This window comes from Tyto alba, unplaced genomic scaffold, assembly GCF_018691265.1.
Source record: "Tyto alba isolate M040663 unplaced genomic scaffold, T.alba_DEE_v4.0 Super-Scaffold_16, whole genome shotgun sequence".
NCBI classification, from domain to species: Eukaryota; Metazoa; Chordata; class Aves; order Strigiformes; family Tytonidae; genus Tyto; species Tyto alba.
This window is the reverse complement of record NW_024881278.1, coordinates 1,362,838-1,380,053: the sequence shown is the minus strand read 5'-3', so window position 1 is coordinate 1,380,053 and position 17,216 is coordinate 1,362,838. Positions and strand designations below refer to the sequence as shown.

Sequence of the window (17,216 nt, the reverse complement as noted above, 5' to 3'; positions counted from 1 at the left end):
CAGGTAATTTAATTTAATTTAATCTGAGAAAGAGTATAATCTGGTATAATGCAGATATTCATATGCAGGTTTGGGAGGATTACACAGTTTGCCTGAATGATTGAGGAAGTGAGATATTAATATTGGATTACTTCTTTTTCACAGAGGAACAGATAGCTAAAATATATATGTTAACTCCATCTCTCCATTCCCTCCTCCACCCAGTCAAACCATTTTAATTATACTATATTTTCTTTTTGGAGGAAACATGAGACTAATCAACTGTTGTCTCATGTCAAAGGCTATTGCTGAACTACTTATGCCAAACAAAATTCCACAAAAGCTGCCAGTTAGTATTCTAGTGTAAATTCAAGGATTTTTTCCTTTTCCTACTTTAAAGACCCATAAAGTCAGGTATGTGCTTTGCTGTATAAATATTTCAGAAATACGGTTGTACAGTAGAGATGTCATAGTAATTATAAAATTTTAATTTGCATTTTGGAGGCCCTGTATCTTTAGGGAAACTCAGGGTGGACTTGACTAATGCCTCTGGGCTTTGATTCTGCTCACATCGGGTTTTACGCATTCTGATTCAGTAAATCTCATTAAGCACATGTTTAACTTCCAGTATTCACTGAAAGTTCTGTTGACTTCAATAGCAAATTAAGCACATGCTTAAATGTTGTTCAGAGCTTTAGGGAAAGGTGATTAAACTAAAGAACAAAGCTATGCTATTGAAATATTTTAACTCATTAAAATCTAGTAGATTTGCTGATACTGATTCACTGAATACTCTGTTTTGAAAGTAAAACAATTAACCTTATAGTTGTCTGGCTCTCTTGTGCAGCTTGGAACACCAGCATCAGTGTATTAGCTGGACATTTCTGCTGTGACAGTACATTTCCTTTTACTTTTGACCTACTGTTCTATTCGTGCAAATGATTAGTGATTATAATAAGTGCTTGAAAAAATAATGGGAAATAAAAAGGTTTCCAAGCTTGTTTACAAAATGTTCTTGAAAATGAAAATAATTTTTAAGAAATTGCTGTCTTGTTCCAAGTTATTCAAGTGTCTTTTGTTATTACTCATCTTCAAAAGACTTTTTTAGTTTCTATGCAGAGAGATTATTTTTTTGAAACGTTAGCGGTATTGTCTTAGTGGGTTTTGTGTGTGGACATTTTCTGTGTTACTTTGTTGTGGAGCGTGATACAGAGTGAATAAAATCATGCTTTGGCAAGACTGAGATGTAGTCCTTGAATAAGCGTGTAAGATGCTCTAATGAGTCAAGCAAGCTTTAAGAAAATGCACTGCAGTATGTAGTTCTGTCCTTAGTATGTTATTTGTTAAAAAGGTCCCTCAACTTTTTAGAATTTGGGGAAATACTTTCTGTAGGGGAGGTGTGTTTTTCTCTAATCCATGAACAGAAGGTTCTAGAATAACCCCATAATGATTCAGAAACCAGGAGATGGCTTCAGTGTTTGGGGTTGGGGCTAGCGGTGCAGCGGGAGGTTAGAGGGAAGGTTGTAGGGTGTTTTTTCTTTTTATTGAGTTTACCATCGGGGAAATAATCAGACCAAGACTGGAATATTTTGGGAGTCTGGACGCGGCACCATTAGCTTTCACAGGTTCCTGTCCTGGAACAGTTACCGTGTGTGCAAAATCATGAACTCATTGAAATCCTGGAGTGAGTTATTTGGGGTCTGTAGTCTGTCTGCAGCTTCTTGAAATAAATTTAAGTGATAAAGCTACATAATTATTGCTACTGTGGTGTTAAAATCTTACAATGATTCAGTCTCAGTGTGCTCACTGAGTCAGACCAAGAAACCATCAAGTCTGCTGATTCGTGTTTGCTTCTTGACCTTTTCGCAAAGATCAAGTGTAGCATATGTTTTTATCAGTTTAATATCTGTTATGTCCTCAACTTGAGAATTTGATATTAAATGAGTTTGGGGACTGGGAAATGTACTAGGAGCTTACACCATCCCCTCCATGCATGAAGCTAGCTATTGCTGTGTTCCTAGAATGGTGTGAAAAGAAAAAACAAAAAAAAGGCAACAAGTTGCCTAATGAGTGCGAGGGGTAGAGCAGGAGCGGGGCAAGCATAGATTATGCTTCTCTCAAGTATTCTCTTCATCTCCACCTATTTTCAGCTCAGGGGTTTTCCTAAGCCTCAGTAAAACCACTGTAAAAATAAAATAAAATAGCACTTCTGACTGCATTTTGATCTTGTTTTCACTGTCTTCTCAATCCATATTAATATTCTTTTTGTAATGTCCAGTATTACAGCCATCAGGTTATCACCTACAGGACTGGGCAGTACTTTGAACTTACCAGATACAGTGAGCCTACAGTCTCGTCCTTGCTAAAGAGCGAGTTATTGCATCACTGTTGCTGTTTATTTTCACTGACCAGTCTTGTAACACCTGTAGGTTCTGTTTTTCTGAAAAATTAGATAAAATAGCAATCAGAAATAACAGCAAGATCCAAAAGAGAATAAACATTATCTCCCGTTGAAATGGCACGTACAGGATTTTATTTGGTTTGATTAAAGAATATCGAAAAGAAATAGGTGCAATCAATATATTTGAGAAAACGCTGCTGTCTCAAGTGTTTAAAACATATTCAGAAATATGCCAAAAGCTACGGAGAGTTGGTGTTCCCTTGAAAATTTCTGATTGATTAAATACCAGCTTATGCCATTTTATAAACTGGAGGTCCAGAACTGTTCATACATGTCGCAATCAGTGGGTGGCTAACAAAAGCTGGTTTTATTTGGCCTGTGACATGGTTACCTCAGAGGTCTATGTAATGCAGCAGGTGATGACAAGCGTGGTTTATGACATCTTTTGAAACAGAATCAAGCCACTAAAGGCCAAGTTGATGTGACAGGGTGAAAACTGGAAGTTGCATCAGAAGCAAAATGAATATAGTTCAGATAGAAAGTGATCAAAATAATTTCTAGGTTACATAAGAATTTGACCCTTCAAGCATTTCCTACTAAGTATGTGAGGTAATACAGAAGGGAGGAACCTGTGTCATTGTAAATTAGTGTCCTTGAGTTAAGTCTCATTACCAAGACACCTTCAGTTTTTAAATTATTTCACCTGCCATGGTTCCTAAAAAGTAGTTAATTTGGTATGACATTTCTGGTGATAGCTTGGTGCACTACCAAATTAATCGCAATAAAATAAAATAATAGTTTCCAAAAAACCCCAAACTTCCTGTTCCTTGCATTTTGAATAGTTTGATGATTTCCTAGTCATTATGTATGGCCTCAGCATTTAAATTAGGACATGTTAAATAAAACTGATGTTTGGGGGGTTGAAGATGGGGGTGTGGAAGGGGGAAGGGATTGTTTGTTTAATGTTGCTATTTAATGAAAAACACAATATTTTAATTTTTTTAAATTTCTGTTTAGAACCAAAAAAATACTGTCTACAAGATAGAAATCCACTGCAGCAAAATACCATCTTATTACTATGTGTGCTACGAAGCTTACAGGTTATTGTCAATATACAGTGTCTACTGGCAAGGAAGCTTTTGTTTGTCATGGGAACAAAATGATTGCTCCTCATTTTTCTTGACTGCTGAGTTATTTAAGTGAAAAGCATTTTGATCCTGGAATAAATAGCGATTCTTTCTTTTTTTCTCTCTGAGAAAATTAATTTAGTGGGAGTTATATTCACCCAGGTGAGATAAGGGCAGCTCAGGACCCCACAGGCTACTTAAATCTGTGACACAGGGGCTGGACTCCAAGAAGTGTCTTTGTTACCCCTAGGTCAGCACATATATGCTAGCTCTTTTGAAGGGTGTCTCCCGGGGGAGAGCAAGGGAGGATTCGTGGGCCACTTGTCTATGGCAAGAGAACTGCAGGCTTTTTTGTTCTAGACAAAAGTAGTAAAATCTGTGCTTTCATTCCTGTCCACCTCCCCCACTTCTGAGTGGTTCTGTACTCTAAAAACAGGTGAAAACTTCAGTGAAACCAAGGCCACTAATGTGTTGTGCCTTCCAGAGACAGCCTTTGGAGAAACATAAAGATCTGCATTTTGCTGTGCTGATTTTTAGCATGCAGAAATCCTTTTCACAGTGCATTGGGGGAGAGGTAGAGAGGTTGGCAATAGCAAAGTCTTCCCTTTGTAAATAGGCTGAGAACAAGGAAGAGGAAATGCAGTGTTGAGATAACGCGTGGGCATATGTTTACAAAACTGAGCATCCATTGCTATGGCCACTCTTCAGCTGAGAGGGGACATACTCATCCTTGGAGAGGGGCTCAGTGGCATATTCTTGATATACAAATTGAAAGAACAGGCAAGAGTAATGGGAGGAGTTGGACAGATTTCTTTAAAGAATTGCACTCTTCCACTTCATTCTCTTCACAGCGCTCTTAAGAAGAGGTTATTGTGAGAAACGTCTGAACCTTTGTAGATGAGTGTACCTGTTGCTGTCATGGTGTTTGATATCAATCTGTGTTCACATGCATGTGTATCAGGTTCAAAGCATAAGACCATGTTACTGTAGAAATTCTGTTATGCAAGTGTGAAATTTCCACTGCCCTAACTTAAAAATTGATTTTCATTAGTCAATTAACAATTTGGCCGCATTGCTGTTGTTCCCTTTAGAGAGTGATACCTATGATGTCTTGATTTCACCGTTCTAAAAGCAACAATTAGCATTCCAAGAAATTAGTTCAGTGGAATTTATTGCAACATGATAAGCTTTGGTATTTGTAAAGTCTGTATAAGTTTCTGACATGCTGAATCACTGGATATTATTGTGAAGGGTTTTTTTTTTTTTTTTTTTAAATCTTCGTGTGCTGTACTCTGGTCTTTGTATTACAGCATTGGCCATTTCCTTAGTAAAATGTTTTGAAGAGATGAAGAAAAATGATAAGTATTGTACATCTCTAGCACAATGTTAACTGTATATCTCCAGCATGATGTTATCATGCTTTTGTTCCAGAGTCAATACTGTTGAATTAACGTTGGATTTACGTTTAATTTCATTTTTTTATTTTTGACTTCTCATATTTTTTTTTAAAAAACCTCCACCACAGTGAAAAACAAACGAAAATGAGCTAACATATGAATATCACTCACTCCTTCTGTGCCTCAAACAGAGCATAATCCTGTCATTGACTTTCTGAAAACAATTAGGATTGTTTGAAAAGGTTTTAAGCTAAAATGGGGCTTTCATATGGCCTGTATTATCTCTCCTCAAGGGAATGCATTTTGTTAAAGCGATGATTTATGAGATTCAGTACTATTGTCAAACTTTGTTCTGCTGTGTGAAGTAACATAATTAAAACACCAAAATAGCAGAACACAAGCAGTGGAACATTGTTGAACTTGTAGATATTTCCACATAGGTAATTTAAAATTTGATGGAACAGTGATATGAGTGTTTGAGGCATGTCCATGTGAAATGTAAGAAAAACAAGACTTAAGCAACTGAGCTATTTCCCTCAGAATGATTTTTATCCAGAGAGGAAGATGCAATATTTATGTGCAATAGCAGCTGGGTATTTTTAGAATTATTGTAAATTCTTTTATAGTAAGTATCTGCATGATTAGAGAATAGATACAAATCAGATAAGGTAACAGCTAGTCCCATTTGTGTGAAGTGGTCTTCCAGGATAAAATTACAACTTATTTCCTTCTAAATGTGGTATTCATCTGGGAGTAAATTAATTAAGGCTGAGCTGATAAGTATCTGCTGTTGTTCCTCAGTCATGACACGGCAAGACACTATGTATCTACATGCAAAACTCATTGGTACGTCAAAAAAAAAGACATAAAGTGCCTGTGCCTATTGTTTCTAGAGCTGTTATGTGATACTTTAAATAAATTACTTAATTCCATGTTCAGAATACCCAAAGGTATAATATTTTATTATTGTTATTATTAACTTAGATGGGATTAGTGTAGCAACTCTTTCCTCATTTGAGTGCCTTTTGTCAGGAGACAGGGAGGTGGTCTGTGTGCACTGTGCCCTCGCTGGTTTACTACTTTACCCATGCGATGACTTGAACAAATAAAGTTGAACGTAATGCAAATCAAGCATCCTAAAATGCCTCTCAGTTCGGAGCTCCCTCAGTCATCTGCACTGATGGGGAGGACATAGTTGGAGGTTTTATCAATGGGATCATGATATGAATTACTTAGTTACTCTGTACGTGCTGGGAAACTGGGTGGTTTCCTTGTTTCTCTTTGAGGGAAGATTAAAAATTCCTGCAGCAGAAATGTTAAGACATTCTGTGCTTGAAACAGTCCGTTAAGATAACAGAGAACTGCACGTAACCTTTCCATTGAGTTGAGGAAGATCGTTGACTTAATGTCTACATGTGTTTAAGCACAATTACTTTCTATGCTTATTCCAGTCAACTTGTGTCAGCTTCTGTTGAATTATTTTCTGCCTTAAAATTAAGCTAATGGTGAAATGTTTTCATATAACAATATTGAATGTAATGGTATGTGTTTCTATATGTTCTTTTGTATGAATTATCTGCAATATCATCTCAATGAGTTGGATGGAAAATCAAGTGCTGAATCTTTTAAAAATGCCTTTGAATGCTCTCTCCAAGCAGATATTATGAGGAATGAATATAACCAGAGCTTCATCATAAACTTTTCCCTTTTCTGACAGTACTGACATTTACTTGTTTCTAGACAAATAGATGAATCATAGCTAATGAGTTGTTTTGATCATTTATGGTGTTAATGCAAAACCAAGGCTCATATATTTTGAACCTAGACCCCTGAATTAACTATAAAAGACTGAAAGCTTAAAAGCTGGTGTTTTGCAAAGACTTATAAACTCCTCTAAAATTTGCTCCATTCAGTAGGCTTCAGCGTAGGGTAACACACCGCTGGCAAGCCATGGATGACTGCATGTGGAGGGAGTCTGCAGGGCAATCCATCATCCAGTGGACATTTGCTGGCACGTAGCACTTGGAAACTGAATATTTAGTAACACTCTTTTTTTTTCACGTGAAGCTTTACCTGTGGCTTTTGCTGTGAGTGGAATTGAGTGGTAGCCTGTGATCCCAGAGAGTGATTCACAGCAGGCTTTTTAGTTAGAGGGTTTCACAGCACTATGTCTGTACTTACTGTCTACTTGATTGTCCAAATATCATCCATTAGAGCAAGAAAAGGAAATGTGGGTATGTGAAACAGGGAAAGAGGATTGAACAGGGAGATGCTAAATATAGAAAATAAAAAGGGAAACCTTAGCCAGATTGAAGTTAAGAATACTTACCTGTTCCAGTTTTAGTATCCCTATATTTTTGTATGAAGAGCAGTGTAAGGGAGGATGGTGTTTCAAAGCATGGGGATTTGCACCTGCGGCATGTTGTTGGGTACTGGAACAAGATTTTGGTTCTGAAGTTGGCTCCCAATAGTCAGTTTGGGAAGCAGGTATTAAGTATTTCTCTTTGGAGCGATATTAGACTGTGTAATTCAGCTAAGGTAGAAAATTTAGTCCTTGAACCTTAATGTTTCTGGTATTTTAAAAATATTTTCCTTTATCTAGGCCTTTTTTTTAAAAAAAAAAAAAAAAAAAAGTGGCTATCTAACCCAAAGGCCATGTACAAGCCTTCAAGTTTAACCTTTTCACTTTACTTGACACTCTAGAAGAAGATAAGGGGGGAATGCTGTCAGAGAGTTTACACAGAGGATGGAGAGTGGTGGTGATGAAGGGAATAACGACTTCAGCTCTGATTTTCTTCTTGCTGCAACACAGCATCTGTATTCTCTTCTGGGTGCAACCAGCCTGCAGGAAGCTTCTATCCCTGCACATCACAAGGAAGTCAGCAGATCATCAGGGAAATTAAAGAGACATCAGAACTGGACTTGCGATAACCTGTTTTTGTTTTTTTTTTTTTTAACAATGTGTATGGATAGTGAAGGGGAATGATGGGAAGAACGCAAGGAGGGACTTGGATATACTTCCATCTGCAGTATTGTAAAGATAATACTGCTGCGGTACCAGGTGCCATGAGCTGCCAGCCAGCCATAGCAACAGATCTTTGTCTTCCATTTCACATACAAAGGGGACAGCTCAGTCAAAAATCAACTTGCAGCTGGCTGGCACTTCAAGGGGATCACTGACAGTAGTGAAGGAATAAGACTGAATGTTTCTGGGCTGAGTTAAGCTGAAGTCTTCTCTTATCATATAATGGCTTATTATACCATAGTATTCAGGCAAATGTGTATAGTGTAACAGTATGTCAGTTATTTTGTCTAGTAATCAGACTCTTCATTTTGTGCTGCAGAAAAAAAATGCCTTTTTCAATTGCTTTAATATGCTACAATCTTTAAATTAGATGGTCTATAGGCAGCATATAAACAGAACTCTCCAATATTATTTCAGAAAATGAATAGCACATGTGATGCCCACGCTCATCTACAAGAAAAACTGCAGAGTGACATAGGTTCTTGTTATTTGTTTCCGTATTAGCAGCTTTGAGAAAGTGTCCGTCCTCAAGAAATACGCATTTGCTGTATTCTGGCTCGAGGAAGGCTGTATGTCTATTTGACATGCTTTCAGTGGAGAATTGCTTATCCATGCCTGATCCTGACCGGTTTCACCTTCCAAAAGAAACTAGCATAGGTCAAAAGTTGGCAAGACGGATTGAAAAGTGTTTCCAGCTGATGGAAATGCTTTTGGTAACCAAGTGGGGGAATTTGAAATCTAATCTATTCTCAATGGAAAAACAGCAAATAGTCCATGTTTCAACATGAACAAGCTATTCCAGTATCTGAAGTGCTGACATACATGGGTTTTTCTAATTACAGAGATGAGAATCAACTTCTTTTGCATGAAAGGTACAAAGTATCTTCTTTAATGGCCTGTGGTGTGCCAAAAGAACTTTCTGTTTACCCGTTCACTGCAGCACTGATGGCCACGCCTGTATGTGGGTGTCTCCAGACTCCCCCTCCTCCTCCAGTACTTACGTTCAGTGATTTTGGGATTCCTAATTTCTCATTTCTTTCCCTTTCTAATTTCTTAATATTTTCCCTTCTGTAGTTGAAGCTTTCCCTCCCTTATTTCAATATGCATCATTTCCATTTTTCCTTTTTTCTCATCTGAATTTCTTTTTCCTGTTTACTTTTTTCACTCTTGCCTCTTTGCCATGTTTAGGTTCTTCCATATGTAATTTCTTCACAAATAGTTCCCATATTTCCCAACACTTCGAGGGAAACACATTCTTAGTTGTTACCTGTTCCTCTATGTGAAAGAATGTGTGCTGTAAGCTTAGGATGATAGGAATGTGTCTTGTTGGACAAAGATTATTTTATTCCTCCTTGATTTTCTCAGCTGCTTTTCTTTGCCCCTCCTTCCTTCCATCTGTCTCTGTGAGCAGAGTGTAAGGCAAAGTAAGGGCCAAGTGTCTGTTAGGTTTCCTGTTGAAATACAGAATAATGATGAGGATGTGAGTCAGAGACTGAGTAACATTGGGCAACAGCATAGAACTACTTTACATATAATTTTTAATTATAATTTTCCTTTTTTAAAATTCTGTTGTTTGTCCTTTTTTTTTTTTTTTTTCCTCTTTGTACATCTCCTAGATCATGTGTACAACTAATTGATGTATTATAGGACATCAAACATGGTTACCTTCTCATTTTCCTGGAACAGTGAGCTCCTTAGGTGTAGGAATTGTACCAGGAGTGCTAAGGTGCCCTTCATGGCTTTGCAGGGCTAATGAAACCGCTTGTACCCGTACCCCACCCACCCCACCCTTTGCATATCACAGATTTCTTAGTCAAACTGGTGTGTGCAAATTTCTAATATAAATTCAGAACTAAACGAGGCAAGGAGCCCTTACAGTTGTTTTGGTAAGATCATTAAAAGCAGTTTCAAAATTTAATTTCTCCTGATAAGAGCAATCAGCAAAGACAGATTTCTATAGTACAGAAGCAATCTTGTTTGACTATCTTGAGTAAATTCTCCCACTACTGACTGACTGCTGAGATTAAGTGGAATTCCTAACAAATCCTCTAACAATGGGTCAAGCCCTGTCTCTGTAGTTGTACTTATTTGTTGCAAGCCTCAGTAGAGGTTTATTTTAACGTCGCCATTTTATGGTGCTTGGGATATCTTCATACTCTGCAATGCTGCTACTATAGATAATGGATGACCACTTGGTTAATATTTGATGACAGTTACAGTACACATCTCCCAAAGTTAAGTGTCCTTATGTCTTTATACAAGAACTGACCTTCAGGGACAGTAAACATATTGTTTGGCAACAAGTTAATTACAGACTTTATCTTCCAAAAACATTCATGTCATGGGTGGGATAATTAAGATGTCCTTGCAAGTGAAAAAAGTTCTTGAGTTATAGTAATGTTCCAAAGTAGGTGTTAGAAACCGAGGTCACAACAGTATTACAAGAGCTGTGTACTCCTGTTATTTTGACTAAATAATTCTCCTCTTCAGGCTATAAAAATGAAAGATGGACTTAACTGATATGTATGGCTATATATTCTGTAAGTCTGTGAAAAAAACAAAGGGATTTGGGTTGTTCAGGGGTATTGATGGGCAAGCAGAACTGATTATGTTTGATTTACTGTGGGATCGATTGCTGGGGTTTATTTTGTTTTTCTCCCCTTCCCTCCTTTTAAGTCCTGTATCTTTTGTTAAATGGTTAGGACCATGTTGGCCCTTTCTGATTTTATTCTGTGAACTTCATGGTGATAAATAGATAATTATTTGCAATTGAATTAAGCTATGAATTTAAATATGACAGAAACAGATGTACCGGTGATTACCTTCAATGCATTGCTCAGGGGATATAAGTTTAACATAGTATAAATACCTTCCAGAAATGCTATTAATGCTATTTCTGAAATGGAGCAACTATTGAAGAATGCTATAGAGATGTTAATGAGTTCTGTGGTACATGAATATCCTCCAGAATGATGTATCTCAGATATTTTTCTTTTTTTTTTTTTTTTTTTTTTTTTTTTCCTCCTGGAAGAATTTGGGGAGGGAAGAGAGGCGTGTCCACTGGTGAAATCTGAAGTTCCAGTTCTGGAGTGCTGAGTCTCTAAGCTGGAAGCATGTCTTTTGGGTGAAGTTATGAAGTATTTTTTTCACAGTGTACATTCAAAAGATGACACTGAGCATTTTCCAGATATGTGCCCTCTAGGGTCACACCGCAGTGCTGTTTTGTGGGTACCACTTAAAGTCTTTCTTGGCTGGCTGAATGGTGACATGATGCAGCAGGTTGACTACCCCAGCATGCCTTTGTGTCAACATGAAACTAAGAATGAATACACACATTAATGTAAGTTAAAGATTTGAATTGTAATATCTGAAAAAAAAGCATGGACTCTGCACATGTTCTCTTTCTCAAAACTTGATTACAGAGATCGATGGGTCTACTAACCAGATAGTTCTGAGATACTGCTTCCAGTTTCAGTTTTTCTATTTGGAAATGTAGGTGCCAGCAGAAATAAGTCATTCATTTTTAATGGACAGTACAATTTTGGAGAATCAAATAACTTTAGAATGAGTTTTATTTTCTTCAGTAGAAGAAAAGTAATTTAAAATTAACAAAATGTTCCCCAAGTTTATCCACGATACATGGCAACTGATGAGTCATACCTTGCCAAAATGTATCAGGAGTATGAATGATTGAAACACACATTTTGAAACCTCTTTCTGTGTATCCGTTTGTGGTTAGAATGATAATATTGAAGCATCCCAAGATTAGAGAATATTAGGAATATGGGATCTAAGCACAAAGACTTAGATTGGTGGAACTATGCCATTCATGTCTAATGCAGCCCTGTGAACACAGCAGTATCTAACTGATACAGTAATACAGAACATATCCACGCTCTGTTTATACAAAGTGCAAGGCAATAGAATAACATCTTCAAAATGGTTGATTTTGAGGCTGTCTTGCTGACTGTCTTGAAAGTTCAATGCCTGTATCTTTGCACGTATGAAAATGTTGTCCACAGATATTTGGGCATGGTGTGCTCAATGAAAGTCAGATAATTTCTTCCAGATTCCTTCATTATTAAATGGCACCATGACGTGATTTTTACTGTGCAAATCAATTCACAGGTTCCATATTTTGAAATTCATCTCCAGCCCTAACCAGAAAGATAATTCATACCTGTTTTACCTTCTGCAGCACGTGAGAGTTGTATAAGTCAGTTGATCTCTCAGTCAGGATGTGGTAGATCTTAAAATGAAGTTATCAGTGAACATCGCATGCACCATGTAACACTTTTATTTTCATGTAAACTAGAGAGGTTTTGGTGAGCAAGCTTTTCAGTTTTGTATATTTTAACTTCTTAAATATGTGGGTTCCTCTTTGATTTCTTTTTTTTGGAAACTTTATAGCTTATTTTCAAGTTGTCTCAGTTGTTTATCAGCTTTACTTGTGTATTCTATTCAATGTAATATGGCTCTGTTGAATTTCATTTGAGGTGATTTTTTCTGCATAACTGTGTGCAAATAAATGTTCTGATAATCCCTTTCTTTTTAAATCAACCAGGTTAATACCTGTTTCTGTCACTGATACATGGAGATGAGAGACTTGACCTATTTTTAAAAATGAGCTTTTTAGCTTTGTTAGCTCCTGGAACACAGAATTTTGAATTTATTTTTTAATTAGATAGTTGCCATTAGGATTTGCTGGGGCACACACGGATGATATTTTCCTTTTAATTGTTATCTTTTGCAATGGATCTTGGTGGAATTATTTTCTTCTCATAACCCCCTATTGCTTCCTAACCTTGTTGCTGCTCTTCAGTGTTTGACTTTGACATGCTGTGTAGGCTTCAGCTTTGTTGCATAAAAATTGCTTTTTTACTGCTAGAATGTATAGATTATTCCATTTCATGTGCATTCAAGCAATAGGCATGAAAGTTGATTCATATATGATTACAATTATTTCTAATATGACATTTACCCCGGAACTCTATTAAGTTGTTAGCCCTGGAAAAAAAGTAGCATGTTGTTAATGCTATTCTGTATTCAATGGCTTTGATGGTACTTGCTGCAGATGTTTCAGATTACTGTCAAAACTTCATTATCAGTGATAATATACTAATGCAGTAAGTTGACATAGGGGTTGACTGAATGACTATTGCAATATATAATTAGGTTGGTGTAATATGATACATTTCTACTGATCCTAGTAAATGAAATCTGTTTGAGACCAAATTCCCTTGCTGCATTGTTACCATTCCCAGAATGACTGCTGCCTGCTTTTTTAGGATTCTTTCAAGGGGGTGTGCATATGTTAAAGAAACTCCATGTTACACAGCTGCAAATACATTTTCTTTCCATTTTTCTTTTAATACTGATATCGCTGGAAATAATAATACCATTATAGAGTTAGCAGAACACGTATCTGTCTCAGTCTAATAACTCAGATCAAAATACATTGTGTTTATATTATATATAAACCATATACTGTATATTACTAGTATTTACAAGTATTAAGCCATTTGAGAGCTCTTGCAGTTTCAAACCTGTTTAAACAAAAAATTGTTTGCAGAGACGTTTGTCTGCAAAGTGAAAACCTGAAATTTTAATGCAATCGTTCCAATAGCTGTCATTTTCTTCCTCAGAGTTTGACAATTGAAAGGTTTGTTATTTTTTTTAGAAAAGGAAGATGGTTTCAATTATCCAAAGCTAGTGGAATGTTTAACTACCCTTCTGCTATCAGTAGACTTGTTTATATTGGGATTTTGACTAAATTGAGATTGCACATATCCAGATGTTATCTGCCCGGGTGACTTTTTCATTTACTTTAGCAAAGGATTTGATCGTATATTGCTACCATCTCTTTGTCATTTTTTCACATTATATATTTCAGGCTACGTTTAGAATTTTCTTTTATAAACTTCTTCCAGTAAATTGTTAACTAAACTTCTTCCTTTCTGAGGGTGAATCCTCATTTTATGGCAGGCTCATCTGAATGAAGATTGTAGGATATGGGAAGTTGTATGTTGCGTGCTTTGCATGGCAGTACACACAACTGAGCAAATGCTAAGTTTTATTTTTCAGGTTTTTTAGTTCATTTCTTTTGGTCTTTTAAACAGTGCTTTTAGTCTAGATGGCAGCCTTGCGTTTTGCCTCCTGTGGAAACCATGGCCTTATTAGGCTCCCAAGGGGCAGCACGGGAACCGTACTGAAACCAAGAGGTGGGATTTTGATCCTTACTGCAGGTTTTCTTGTTGGCTAGCATGAAAAAAGCCAAATGCTCAGACAAAGGAACCCAAATCCTAAAGAAAGTCTTTTTTTGATTTTTACCTCTGCTTTGCTGTGCTAAAGGGCAGAGATGTGTCTGAAATGCATCCACTCTGCGGTGTCCTTCAGTGAGACAGGAGGGACAAAGCTCTACACCAAGCGCTGCTTTCTTCCCAGCATCCAGTGACCTATGGTGCCAGTGGCGTGCACAGAGGAGCAAAGGCTCCTCGTACGTGTAGCTTACAGCAGGATAACATTCCACAGAGGATCAGCGGGGAATTGTAGAAAACATTAGCCAGGACTACTCAGAAGCAGAACTATAGTACTGAAAAACAGGAACAGTTGAACAAGAGTATCATTTAATTCATTACTGTCATGTCATTTTTCAGCACTGGTGAGGGTTGGGAGTGGGTGGGGAGGAAGAAATATCCTAGCCCCAAAACCTGCTACTTAGGATGTGTTGGGCTGAGAAGCAGCTTGAATAAAGAATTCAATTTTTTTATAACTTCAGAGTGCTGAAGATGTAAAGTGGGCGAGTGCTCAAGCTCAGCAGTGATCCGACAGAGCTGCAGCCAACAGAAACAGAGGTTTGAAAGTGTAAGATCCTAATCTATGTCCTAGTGAACCTTTCTGTGGAGTTGTTTTACCTCTTTCAACCTCCAGACCTTCTGGTTGCAAATTAAAGAGTTCATGCTGGTCGTCACGTGACTCACAGATGCATACATCTTACATGAGATCTGAATGGAGCTCCACTTATTAATGTTTATACAGACTGGGTAGATCTAATCCTATTCACAGTCCTTTAAAATGCCAACTTTTTATTTCAAGCCTGGTTTACTTTAACTACAGTATTTAATCTTAGAAATGTGTTTGTGGTTTTTTTTCCTCAATGGCATTTTAAAAAGTGTGAGGCTTAGATCAGTAAAAAAGTAATGAAAATTTATATGCTCTTCTGCACGTATGATTTAAGCAAATCTATGGTGTAACCATATGTAGTGGGATTTGAATCAAGCAGATTTAATTGTTGCTAATACTGTTTAGTTTGGTAATGCCTAAAGTCCAGCTTTGCTTGGTAATATACACATGGGGATGGGTTTGTCATCTCCTGTTGTAGCCAGAATTGAGTGATTTTGTGGTAAAATCTATGAACAGTTGATATCAGCAAATATCAGACTAGTTCCAGTTTGAATATGGGAGAGAGGAGAGAAAGAGAGAAGAAAAAATTATTATGAAGGTGCAAGATAGTTGAAAGGCAATGTGACACTAAAAAGGGAGAAGTGAATAAACAGTGAAACTGAATTGAAAGGTAGAAGCAGGGAAGAAAAGATGATCTGCTAAGCAAAAGAGCAGTTAGCACGGGAAAACACATCAAAATTTCAGAAATTCATGAATCACCAGAAGTACCTCTGGTAGCTTTTGCAGCTACTTTTATTAGTTGGAGGGCAGGTAGGTTTCACTCTGAGACTTTTCCCCCAGGCCAAAATGATGGTGAGAGGTTGGTAATCTGCAGTTAACTATCTGCTGCTAATAAATTATTGCCAATAATTAGATGTTTTTAGATGTGTGCCTACAGTATACAGAAGGCTGTGCAAGAGTTGAATTCAAAACTATTTCCTGTCCAATGACTTCACAGCCTACATGACAGGTACGGAGAAAACAGGTTGTTTGTTACGGTGGTGGGAGCTCTTAGAGTACCTTCTTTTTCTTCTTTTTTTTTTTTTTTTGAATTTACAGGAGAGCAGGGACTTACTCGATATTGTGAATGAAACATGTTTTGAGTAGGCAGTTGACTTATTGTATAATGACTTGATCTTTCCATAAGATTTGTGAGATTTAAGTGAATTCTTTTTAAAAGGTGATTATGAAAAATAGAACATAAAAATAAGTCTTATGTATGTCTTACAATATCTGCTGGGTGGGGAGCTAGCCTACAGTGTTAGCTTTCGTTAGAAACTTGAACAGTATCACTTTTAAGTACAGGAGAGATAGCAGAATATCATGAAAATCTGAAAGAATCATCCCATAGTGCCTACTTTTTTCCACTGGCCTCTCTTCTACTGGAGGACACATTTATTTTGCATAGAAATTTATTTTTTTAGAGAACGGTGTTTAAAATGTTGGAATTTTGATTTTATAGGATGATTTTACACGGAGAGGGTAGGGCTGCTGCTTGTGGGCAAGTGAACGTGGGGACAAGTGTGTATGTTCCCTCGCGCTTAGATATTTGCAATGGCACTGACCAGGTGCTTAGCATTTAGTTGCATTGCTACATGGGCAAGTATGGCCTGGCCAGAAGGAAAGGGCAAGGGCAGGGGAAAATTTACCAGCGCTGCTTTTTGGGTCAGGCAAGCTTCCTTCAGGAGCTCCTAGCAGATCATTCTCCTCTTTACTCTTTGCCTTGTATATAATTAATTTAGGCGGAATGACTGCTTTTTAACTGAGTTCACTGTTAGCTGCTCATTCAGAAAGCAGGGCCAAGCTCTCACCCTCTGATCTGTTTACTGTTATCTGATGTCTTCTCAATTGCTGGTAATAATTTACTTACAATAAAAGAAAATGTGGACTCTGCTTAAAGCCAGAGATTCCCGTGTCCTCTTCCCCTGCAGAACTGGGAATCTTGACAAGAAAGGGAATTTACACAGGAATGGAACAAAGAAACCAGGATTAGTGGTAGAATCAAAATAGTTCAGAAGTATTTGGAGAGATGGAGCTCTGGCTGGAGGACAGAGGGACAGCATTACGTAGAAGGAAAACCATGTGCCAAAGGACATCATGGATGGTTCTGCTAAATTCCAAAAGGTATTCAGGAGTGAAGAAAGTGGGGCTTTGGGATGGAGGGATATTTGTTTTGTTTTGTTGTGTTTTTTCCAGATTCTTGTATCCCTTTACAAAGCTGTATGTTACATGTGTCAACCAGCCCTGGCTGCTGGAGGGAGAGAGGCACTGTAACCCAGGGTGCCCAGAAAGAAGGATCTGTGAGAAAAGGGTGGATTTAAGCTATCAGGTTGTTAATTTTATAT

At 37.4% G+C, this 17,216-nt stretch overlaps 1 protein-coding gene and 1 non-coding gene across 3 annotated transcripts in view; both read left to right on the top strand.

The window, feature by feature from the left end:
* Positions 1–17,216, top strand: part of MACROD2 (mono-ADP ribosylhydrolase 2) — a 902,990-nt gene that overhangs the window by 405,517 nt on the left and 480,257 nt on the right. The window lies entirely within an intron of this gene.
* On the top strand, positions 1,826–2,015 carry LOC116962022. The gene has a single exon (XR_004407322.1). It is a non-coding gene; the product is annotated as a U2 spliceosomal RNA (small nuclear RNA).